Source organism: Trematomus bernacchii, unplaced genomic scaffold (genome assembly GCF_902827165.1).
Source record: "Trematomus bernacchii unplaced genomic scaffold, fTreBer1.1, whole genome shotgun sequence".
Classification (NCBI taxonomy): Eukaryota; Metazoa; Chordata; class Actinopteri; order Perciformes; family Nototheniidae; genus Trematomus; species Trematomus bernacchii.
The window spans coordinates 15,627,779-15,638,249 of NW_022987727.1; the positions used below are offsets into that span (position 1 = coordinate 15,627,779).

Here is a 10,471-nt window from a genome sequence, read left to right on the forward strand (position 1 = left end):
GAGAGTTTTGAAAGAGACACTGTTCCATACATTTAAAAACACTGCTATTTACAAAATGTAGCACTCTGTTTATTTCACACCTCCAGGAGAGACGAGGGGAAAATCACCTCTCTTTGCCCGCTCACAGACCCCCAAAGTACGGACTAATGACTTCCAGCATGGCCCCCTAACAGTGGGACTCTGTTTATTTCACACCTCCAGGAGAGAGTCCGGGAAAATCACCTCTCTTTGCCCGCTCACAGAGCCCCGAAGGACGGACTAGAGACCTCCAGCACCAGTCCCTAACAGTGGGACTATAATAATAATAATAATTATATACACGGTATACATATTCACAATGTTTAGCGGGGTTCTGGGGACCAAATTAGGCGTCTAATTCGTACGGTGCACCAGGGCAAACAGGTTGAGTCCACGGAAGCGCAGTGTGAATCTCAGCCCGACTCTTGGGATCGGCTGTCTGTCATCGGCCCTCCCGGCCATCGCTCCTTTCTCCTCGTGGTTCGAAATGTCCTTCCTGGAAAAAATGATAAGAACAGATACTACACTTGATCTTAGCCAAAAGGCCGAGAAGCGATGACCCTTAACGTTTGCTGCAGGAGACGGACTCGTTGCGCAGACACCGCCGGTCTTGGTGCGGCTCTTTTGACCTGGCATAAGAGAGGCGCTGCGTAACTGGGTTAACCCTAACCCTAACCCTTTTCTTGTCTTTCACAAACTCAGAATGCTCAGCCAAACGGCCAAGCCTACCAAAAATAGGTTGAACTCGTAGGTGTTCCTCTCCACGGAAGTCTTTAGTAAAAGGCGAAAGACTTATACGCTTTGAAGAGAAACCGAGAGTAATTGTGGAGGCCGTCCTCGAGAACAGACACCACCGCAGTTGTCCCAGTCCAAATCCCTCGCGGTGACCCTGACTTGGCTTTTCCACCTCCCAGGCCACACCCTTTCCCCCAGCTGCGCTAGAGCTGCGCGAGCATGGTTCTGTGGCTCTCACCTGTGGCTTCTTTGGCATTGAGTCCAAAAAAGACCCCTGCTGCTGTGCTGCAGTTTGTGCCCCCGATTGGAACCTATCTCTTTAGTAATACGCTTTAGTTGTGTGGGATGTTATACGTGCTGACTCCGTGGCATTAGAAAACACTAGTTTGATGCTAAACATCACATCCATTTAAGGGAGGAACACTAGAATGTCTTTACGGATATAGAGCTTATAATGAAATATAGAAGCGTGGTTGCTTGAAAAACAGTCTTTGTTGGCTGAACTTTTCGCCTCAACTGCCGTATGGTGGCTTGGCTTTACAGTTCAGCATTGGTGGTTCAGTGGTAGAATTCTCACCTGCCACGTGGGAGACCCGGGTCCGATTCCCGGCCAATGCAATAGACAGTTCTTTGTTGTCTGAAAATAAAGTACAATGCCTAAACCACTTGGACTCTGCGACAGCAAACACACAGGTCTTTGGAGTGTACAAGTAAAGAGGGATGTTCTCCGTGCCGACTCCTATTGATTTGAGAACTCAGTAAGATGCTTGACATCAAATCACTGTAAGGGATGACCAGTGGACTGTATCCCTTCTTAAATGACTTAGAGCATATAGCATATCTGTTGAAAAATCCACCTTGTTGACCGTGCTGTTGACCTCGCCAGCGTAGTGGTAGTTACGATGTCTTGTGAATGTGGGCGAATGAGTGGTAGAATCTTTGTAAGCTAAGAGGAAAACTAGGTTCCCATTCTCTGCAAATGCAACATAGCTTCACTGTTGTTTGGAATCTGTACTTGCACACAATTAGAGAGTAAAGCTATTGGGTGACTCTAGGCATTGAGTCCAAAAAAGACCCCTGCTGCTATGCTGCAGTTTGTGCCCCCGATTGGACAAAAACACAAAATACTGTATAAAACAAGACAAGCAACCTCACTTTTACTTAACTGGAAGTTCTGAGTACTGCTTCCACCTCTGCTTGTTAGGAATCGGGATTTAATTTAGAAAAATCATTACAAATTGGCAATGAGGAACGCTTCACGAATTTGCGTGTCATCCTTGCGCAGGGGCCATGCTAATCTTCTCTGTATCGTACCAATTTTTTATATGTGCTATCGAAATAACACAATATTGCCCTGCATCTGGGGGGTATTCCCAGGTCTCTGAGCAAGGTCAACTTTGTATTATGGTAGCAGAACACATAGAGCTCAAAGGGAGCAAAACACTGGGTCTAAATGGGCCGAAAACTGCAGACAGAAGCTGCGCTAGCATGGTTCGTGGCTCTCACCTTTGGCTTCTTTGGCATTGAGTCCAAAAAAGACCCTGCTGCTGTGCTGCAGTTTGTGCCCCCGATTGGAACCTATTTCTATTTCAAGACTTATCTGTCTTTAAGGCTTAGGGTTAAATGTGGTTGATGGGCTGCGTTGGCCGGCTCAGAGGCAGGAACCGCCACGCCGTGTCCTTTGTCGTTGCAAGAGTCCCCTGCCTCTGACCCATCCAACTCATACTTACCTGGCAGGGGAGATACCATGATCACCAAGGTGGTTCACCCAGGGCGAGGCTCGGCCATTGCACCCCGGCTATGCTGACCGCTGCGAATTCCCCAAATGTGGGAATCTCGACTGCATAATTTGTGGTAGTGGGGGACTGCGTTCGCGCTCTCCCCTGATTATAGTGTTGAAGAAAATGTCAAAGACAACCTGGCTACAGCTTGCATGTGTGGCAGCTTCTTTGCTCCAGGAAAGACTTTCTGGTGTCAATGTCCTCCCACAGCGTGTCCTTCCTTTGGGCTCTAAATATCTCTGTCCCTTGCAGTGAGCCTCACTCTGCGTGCCACGCTCCAGAGCCAAGGCAAGTTCAATTTGTCACCTTTAGCTTCTCTGGCATAGAGTCCAAAAAAGGATCTGCTGCCGATGTGCTGCAGTTTCTGCCCTCAAATGAAACCATTTGTTGTTGTTTCGAGATGCGTCTGTGTTTGTTTTTCGACAAGGCAGGAGATGGGTGCACCGTTCCCGGAGGCGCTGCAATACCGGGTCGATGCGTGGAGCGAACGGGGCAAGCCCCTCTTTCGGCTCCCAGTGCTAAAAATCCATTTAATATGTAGTCCCCGTATAGGGGACGTATCAGATATTAAACTGATAAGAACAGATTTTTTTTTTTTTTTTTTTTTTTTATTATAACAAATCTTCAATTTACATCATTGTTATACACAGTTTACAAACAAGTAAACAAAGGACATTCAATACAAAACACATATATCACTTTTACTATATATATATCTGGTCTTCACCCCACCAGCCCTAAACCCCCCTTCCATCTTTCCAAAGCGGCGTGTTGTCCCCATTTCACAATGTCCCTCTCCATTCTCCCCTTCAAATCTGCCCTTACTTTTCCTATGATCCCCCTTATGCTGCTGCAGCATTTGTTCTTTACAACATCCTGCCTAGCCAGCCACAGATTTCTCTTCAGCAGGCTTACCACTAGCCAAATGGGGAACATTGCCCAATATTCACCAGGACCCGAGCCCCTTTCGATCCCATCCCATGTCATCTTAAGACCAGGAAAACTCTGTCCTAACCACCCTTCCACTCTTCTCCATGCTCCCCGTGCGAAAGGACAGTCCCACATGACATGTCTGATGGTCTCTTCATCCTTACAGTCTGGCCTAGGGCACACCGGAGACCTTGCCAATCCATGACGGTGCATGATTTCCCGCACTGGCAGGCACCTAAGCAGGCACAGCCAGTTAAGGTCCTTTAGCCTATTGTCTAGTCCCTTCGGCTGGATCCTCCTCCACACTTTGGATGGTATTCCAATGACAGGACCGACATTGATTTTCTCTCTGGCTTCTTTGTATAGGGTTCTGTGATTGAGTTTCACCTCTGGCCCGGCAGCCTCCGGGTGAGCCCGAAGCCACCTTGCTGCATGGCGGTAGTGCCATGGCTGCTGTTCCGCTCTGGGCCCCAAATTGCTCCAGGCCATAAGCTCTCTTGCTTGATAAGAAAAGAAAAGGCGGATAAAATAACCAGAAGGATGTACTACTGGGCCTGATACTTCCCTACATAAAGTCGAAACAAAAATGCAGTCCATCTTCAGAGTTAAATGTGGTACATCTCTCCCCCCTGCTTCGACCCCAGCCAGCATGCGGCCTCTTGCCACATACTCGTATCTCCCACCCCATATGAATCCAAACACGAGGCGCATGAGAGGCCTCCTCATGCTGACCGGCAACGGATATATGTATGCGAGATATAGGAGGGATGGCAATATATCTACCTTCAGCACTAATACCTTCCCTATGAAGGTCAGCTGCCTACTCTTCCAGAGAGACACTTTCCTCTCTACTGCCTCAAGCCGTCTTGCCCAACTCAGGGAAGCACTTTTAGTAGACTCAAAACTGACCCCCAGAACTTTTATAGGCCCTGGGCAGAAAGCAAGACCCCCTGGTGCATCTATCCTTTCTCTCCATTTCCCAAAAAACTTCACCGAGGACTTTGCACAGTTAAGCTTAGAACCGGATGCCCTGCCGAAGTCCTCCATGATTTGCAGAGAACGAATAAGGCATTCATCCCTGTCCAGCAGCAAAGTGGTGTCATCTGCATACTGGGACAGTTTCACCCGTAACCCTCTGCTGCCAGGCACTAGAAAACCTCTGACCCCTGGGTCTGCCCTAATGGCTGCCGCCAAAGGCTCCATATAGAGCACATATAGCAGTGGTGAGAGAGGGCACCCTTGCCTCACACCCGATTGTAACCGGAAAAAATCGCCTAGGTATCCGTTCACTACTACCTTGCTCCCCACGTCCATGTATAATGTGCGCAACCACCTTATAAAGACTTTACCAAAACCTAGCCTCTCCAGAATGCTGAACATAAAACTCCACTGCACCCTGTCGAAAGCCTTGGTCTGGTCAAGAGCAACCAGCATGAGTGGCAGGTTTCTGTCTTCTGCCCAAGCTACAGCATCCCTTAGGAGCTGCAGGTTCCATCTCGTTGAGCGCCCTGGCACCGCACATGTCTGGTCAACATGAACCACATGGGGCATTGCTTCGCCTAGCCTATCAGTGAGAACTTTTGCCAAGAGTTTATAGTCCACACACAGCATGGTCAAAGGTCGCCAGTTACCTATTTCAGTGCGATCCCCCTTCTTATACAGGAGGGAGATCACCCCGGTGGCTAAAGACCCGCTCATTTCTCCTGCCTGCAGTACCTCTGTCAGCACCTCCAACAATACTGGCCCTAATATGCTCCAGAACTTTGCATAGAATTCCACAGGTAAGCCATCAATTCCTGGCACCTTACCCTTGTTCATTCTGTTGAGCGCACCCTCCAATTCGCTAACTGTTAGAGGGACCTCTAAAGCCTGCACTATGTCCCCTGGAACCTGGCGATCCAGCAGTTCCAGGAAATCATCCCCTCTTCCCACATCTTTCTCCTTAAAGCTGTCCCTGAAATGATCCGTGGCAACCCTCACCACCTGGCCCTCTTCTGTCACTACAATACCCTGACTGTCCCTAAACCCTGTCACCACCTGCCTTGCTTTTTTAGCCCGTACCGAGCTGAAAAAAGCAGCAGAACATGTTTCTGACTGCTCAATGAACTCTGAACGTGATCTCGCCAGGAAAGCCCGGGCCTTGCCTTCAGAGACATGTCTGAGCCTTGCCTTCAAAGAGTTGCATACATTTTCATTTATAGTAGAACCACAGTTCCCCTTTGCGTACTCACGCTCTAGGAGTCGCTGCAGATGGGACATCTCCCTCTTTGACCGTCTTGCCTTCCTTTTGCAATAACCTAAGCAGAAGGTCTTAATTCTGTCCTTGGCTACCTCCCACCACTCTAGTATCCCCTGACACAGCGGTTTGAGGCCCAACACTCCCTTAAAAAACAAAGGGAACTGTTGGTTGAAAAACTTTTCCTCCAAAACACTGACATTTAGGCGCCAGTAACCAGGCCCAAAAGTTAGCGCATCCACATCTACTCGAAACAGCAGGCCATCATGGTCAGAAAAGAAAACAGGGATGGTCCTACCTGTGATCAGGTTTAAAGACCTGGAAAAAAACAAATAGTCCAAACGTTTTGCCACGCCTCTTGAGTTACGCCACGTGGGGCTGTCTATGTGTGGCTTGACCCCCTTACCCCCATCTGCCAACCCATATCTAACCATGAGTTGTGAAATATACTGGTCGCTGGCATCCCCTCCCTTCCCCAGCTCAACATTAAAATCACCCCCTATAATTACCTGTCTATTGGTAACAAGGAAAGGCTCCACTAATGAAAACAGATTAGTCCGCTCTGCCGGTGACTGTGGTCCATATACCACAATGACCCGCAGCTTCCTTGTTCCCCAAACAATGTCTGCCCCTATTGCCCTGCCCTGGTCAATAACAAAAACATCCTCCACCCTTATTTCCTTAAAACAAAACAAAATCCCAACCCCCGTAGAGTGAACCCCCCCTACACTCCAAACTGAGTCCCCTTTCGTCCACTCCCTTGAAAACATCCCCACATCCCCCATGTCTCTCAGATGGACCTCTTGCAAAAAAACTATGGCAACATGCAAAGTGCCTAAAAAATCAAAAACAGTCCTTCTTTTAACAGTGTTCCTCATTCCTCTCACATTCAAAGTGAGAACATCAAAATAACGTGTCATGAGGATGAAATGTTAAGCCTTAACAAAGGAAAAATTACCCACTCCATTTTCACGCTGCATAGGGGTCTTCACTGAAACTGTCCATCTGGTCGGCCCATAACACAGGAACCACACTTGAAGAGGTGGAGGGACTCACGCCCCCTTGTGTGTCATCCCCCAAGGGAGGTGGCTGCAGCAGTGGAGCAGCCGGCAGCCCCCGGTCCAGTGGCAAACCAGACTGGAGCCCAACCCCTACAACCCCTGGGTCCTCCCCCACCATCCCTCCACCCAAACCATGGCCATCGTCCGCTTTACCCCTCCCCTGGTCACTGTCCTTCCCTGGCCCCTCCCTCTTCTGCTGCCCATCTCCTTCATCCACCACCGCCACCACCTCTTTGGCCCGCCCCTTCCTCCTCGTCCCCTCTGTCTTTGGCCTTTTACTGTCTCCGACCTGCGAGCAGTCCCCATTGTCTTCTGGAGCCTCTGTTCCGAAAGCCTCCTGTATTTTACGTATCCCAGGCTTGACCCCCAAATCGGCTGCTACAGTTGAGTCCGTATTCCCCGCAGGCCCTCGGCCCACGCTGTCAGACCCCGAGCCGCCGCCCGGTACCCGCTCCACCGCCGCGGCCTCCCCCGTGCCCACCGGAAACATATTCTTCTGGCACTGGATAAGCCCTTCCAGAAGGTCCTCGAACTCCGTTTCCCTCCGGTTGTTGGCCCCGGCTACCTCCGCAAACGTCCTCCTACGCTCAGGACAGCTTCTGTATAGATGGTCGATCCCACTGCAGCCATGGCAGGCCTTGGGCACTGTACAGTCTTTGGCCTCATGTCCTCTTTGGCCACAAAAACGGCAGCTGGCGCCAGCGCACCCTCCCTCAACGTGGCCTGATTGCCTGCACCGCCTGCAGAAAGCTGGCTGACGCGGGTAGAAAAGGTACCCTCGATCTGCTCCAAGGCTGAAGGAGGCAGGCGGGTGCTTGAGGCCGCCAAAACCCTCTGGCTCAGCTTTAAGAAGCACCTGGAACTGCCTTCGACCTGTCCAGATCCCCATGGTGTCCTTGACATGTCTTGCAGCAGTTAGCACTTCCCCATACAGCCTCAAAAAATCAGCCAGCGCTCTGTCAGTCACAAAGGGATTAAACATGTGGACCGTGATTGTCCTGAAATTTGGTCTGTCCAAATTTAAAACCTTGTAGCAGGCTAGCGGCTTTACCATAGCAGCAGCAACACAGTCCTTAGCAACCTTTGTGTATACTTGCTCGTCCTTTAGGGTGACGTCGAAAGCCTTCTCCTGCTGGTTCCATTGTAGGCAGTAGATGACATCAACTTTCAGATGGAGCTGCTCCATGATGACTTTCCTGCAGAACCACGTCCTCGATACGACATCTTCGTCTGCTCCAACTGCCTGGAAGCGCAGTGTGAATCTCAGCCCGACTCTTGGGATCGGCTGTCCGTCATCGGCCCTCCCGGCCATCGCTCCTTTCTCCTCGTGGTTCGAAATGTCCTTCCTGGAAAAAATGATAAGAACAGATACTACACTTGATCTTAGCCAAAAGGCCGAGAAGCGATGACCCTTAACGTTTGCTGCAGGAGACGGACTCGTTGCGCAGTCACCGCCGGTCTTGGTGCGGCTCTTTTGACCTGGCATAAGAGAGGCGCTGCGTAACTGGGTTAACCCTAACCCTAACCCTTTTCTTGTCTTTCACAAACTCAGAATGCTCAGCCAAACGGCCAAGCCTACCAAAAATAGGTTGAACTCGTAGGTGTTCCTCTCCACGGAAGTCTTTAGTAAAAGGCGAAAGACTTATACGCTTTGAAGAGAAACCAGAGTAATTGTGGAGGCCGTCCTCGAGAACAGACAGCACCGCAGTTGTCCCAGTCCAATCCCTCGCGGTGACCCTGACTTGGCTTTTCCACCTCCCAGGCCACACCCTTTCCCCCAGCTGCGCTAGAGCTGCGCGAGCATGGTTCGTGGCTCTCACCTGTGGCTTCTTTGGCATTGAGTCCAAAAAAGACCCCTGCTGCTGTGCTGCAGTTTGTGCCCCCGATTGGAACCTATCTCTTTAGTAATACGCTTTAGTTGTGTGGGATGTTATACGTGCTTACTCCGTGGCATTAGAAAACACTAGTTTGATGCTAAACATCACATCCATTTAAGGGAGGAACACTAGAATGTCTTTACGGATATAGAGCTTATAATGAAATATAGAAGCGTGGTTGCTTGAAAAACAGTCTTTGTTGGCTGAACTTTTCGCCTCAACTGCCGTATGGTGGCTTGGCTTTATAATTCAGCATTGGTGGTTCAGTGGTAGAATTCTCACCTGCCACGTGGGAGACCCGGGTCCGATTCCCGGCCAATGCAATAGACAGTTCTTTGTTGTCTGAAAATAAAGTACAATGCCTAAACCACTTGGACTCTGCTCCAGCAAACACACAGGTCTTTGGAGTGTACAAGTAAAGAGGGATGTTCTCCGTGCCGACTCCTATTGATTTGAGAACTCAGTAAGATGCTTGACATCAAATCACTGTAAGGGATGACCAGTGGACTGTATCCCTTCTTAAATGACTTAGAGCATATAGCATATCTGTTGAAAAATCCACCTTGTTGACCGTGCTGTTGACCTCGCCAGCGTAGTGGTAGTTACGATGTCTTGTGAATGTGGGCGAATGAGTGGTAGAATCTTTGTAAGCTAAGAGGAAAACTAGGTTCCCATTCTCTGCAAATGCAACATAGCTTCACTGTTGTTTGGAATCTGTACTTGCACACAATTAGAGAGTAAAGCTATTGGGTGACTCTAGGCATTGAGTCCAAAAAAGACCCCTGCTGCTGTGCTGCAGTTTGTGCCCCCGATTGGACAAAAACACAAAATACTGTATAAAACAAGACAAGCAACCTCACTTTTACTTAACTGGAAGTTCTGAGTACTGCTTCCACCTCTGCTTGTTAGGAATCGGGATTTAATTTAGAAAAATCATTACAAATTGGCAAAGAGGAACGCTTCACGAATTTGCGTGTCATCCTTGCGCAGGGGCCATGCTAATCTTCTCTGTATCGTACCAATTTTTTATATGTGCTATCGAAATAACACAATATTGCCCTGCATCTGGGGGGTATTCGCAGGTCTCTGAGCAAGGTCAACTTTGTATTATGGTAGCAGAACACATAGAGCTCAAAGGGAGCAAAACACTGGGTCTAAATGGGCCGAAAACTGCAGACAGAAGCTGCGCTAGCATGGTTCGTGGCTCTCACCTTTGGCTTCTTTGGCATTGAGTCCAAAAAAGACCCTGCTGCTGTGCTGCAGTTTGTGCCCCCGATTGGAACCTATTTCTATTTCAAGACTTATCTGTCTTTAAGGCTTAGGGTTAAAATGTGGTTGATGGGCTGCGTTGGCCGGCTCAGAGGCAGGAACCGCCACGCCGTGTCCTTTGTCGTTGCAAGAGTCCCCTGCCTCTGACCCATCCAACTCATACTTACCTGGCAGGGGAGATACCATGATCACCAAGGTGGTTCACCCAGGGCGAGGCTCGGCCATTGCACCCCGGCTATGCTGACCGCTGCGAATTCCCCAAATGTGGGAATCTCGACTGCATAATTTGTGGTAGTGGGGGACTGCGTTCGCGCTCTCCCCTGATTATAGTGTTGAAGAAAATGTCAAAGACAACCTGGCTACAGCTTGCATGTGTGGCAGCTTCTTTGCTCCAGGAAAGACTTTCTGGTGTCAATGTCCTCCCACAGCGTGTCCTTCCTTTGGGCTCTAAATATCTCTGTCCCTTGCAGTGAGCCTCACTCTGCGTGCCACGCTCCAGAGCCAAGGCAAGTTCAATTGTCACCTTTAGCTTCTCTGGCATAGAGTCCAAAAAAGGATCTGCTG

The 10,471-nt window shown here is 49.4% G+C and overlaps 9 non-coding genes and 2 pseudogenes across 9 annotated transcripts; 4 read left to right on the forward strand and 7 right to left on the reverse strand.

Moving 5' to 3' along the window:
- Positions 1–397: 397 nt before the first annotated feature.
- Positions 398–575, reverse strand: LOC117494549 (annotated as a pseudogene).
- A 147-nt stretch (positions 576–722) lies between these two features.
- Positions 723–838, reverse strand: LOC117494567. The gene has a single exon (XR_004557097.1). It is a non-coding gene; the product is annotated as a U5 spliceosomal RNA (small nuclear RNA).
- A 462-nt stretch (positions 839–1,300) lies between these two features.
- On the forward strand, positions 1,301–1,371 carry trnag-gcc. Its single transcript has one exon. It is a non-coding gene; the product is annotated as a tRNA-Gly (tRNA).
- Positions 1,372–1,993: 622 nt separating this feature from the next.
- Positions 1,994–2,097, reverse strand: LOC117494568. The gene has a single exon (XR_004557098.1). It is a non-coding gene; the product is annotated as a U6 spliceosomal RNA (small nuclear RNA).
- A 378-nt stretch (positions 2,098–2,475) lies between these two features.
- Positions 2,476–2,639, forward strand: LOC117494560. The gene has a single exon (XR_004557090.1). It is a non-coding gene; the product is annotated as a U1 spliceosomal RNA (small nuclear RNA).
- Positions 2,640–2,967: 328 nt separating this feature from the next.
- On the reverse strand, positions 2,968–3,156 carry LOC117494576. Its single transcript, XR_004557105.1, has one exon. It is a non-coding gene; the product is annotated as a U2 spliceosomal RNA (small nuclear RNA).
- A 4,931-nt stretch (positions 3,157–8,087) lies between these two features.
- LOC117494551 lies at positions 8,088–8,168 on the reverse strand (annotated as a pseudogene).
- Positions 8,169–8,315: 147 nt separating this feature from the next.
- Positions 8,316–8,432, reverse strand: LOC117494566. Its single transcript, XR_004557096.1, has one exon. It is a non-coding gene; the product is annotated as a U5 spliceosomal RNA (small nuclear RNA).
- A 458-nt stretch (positions 8,433–8,890) lies between these two features.
- On the forward strand, positions 8,891–8,961 carry trnag-gcc. The gene has a single exon. It is a non-coding gene; the product is annotated as a tRNA-Gly (tRNA).
- A 622-nt stretch (positions 8,962–9,583) lies between these two features.
- On the reverse strand, positions 9,584–9,687 carry LOC117494569. Its single transcript, XR_004557099.1, has one exon. It is a non-coding gene; the product is annotated as a U6 spliceosomal RNA (small nuclear RNA).
- Positions 9,688–10,066: 379 nt separating this feature from the next.
- Positions 10,067–10,230, forward strand: LOC117494572. Its single transcript, XR_004557101.1, has one exon. It is a non-coding gene; the product is annotated as a U1 spliceosomal RNA (small nuclear RNA).
- The last annotated feature ends 241 nt before the right edge of the window (positions 10,231–10,471 follow it).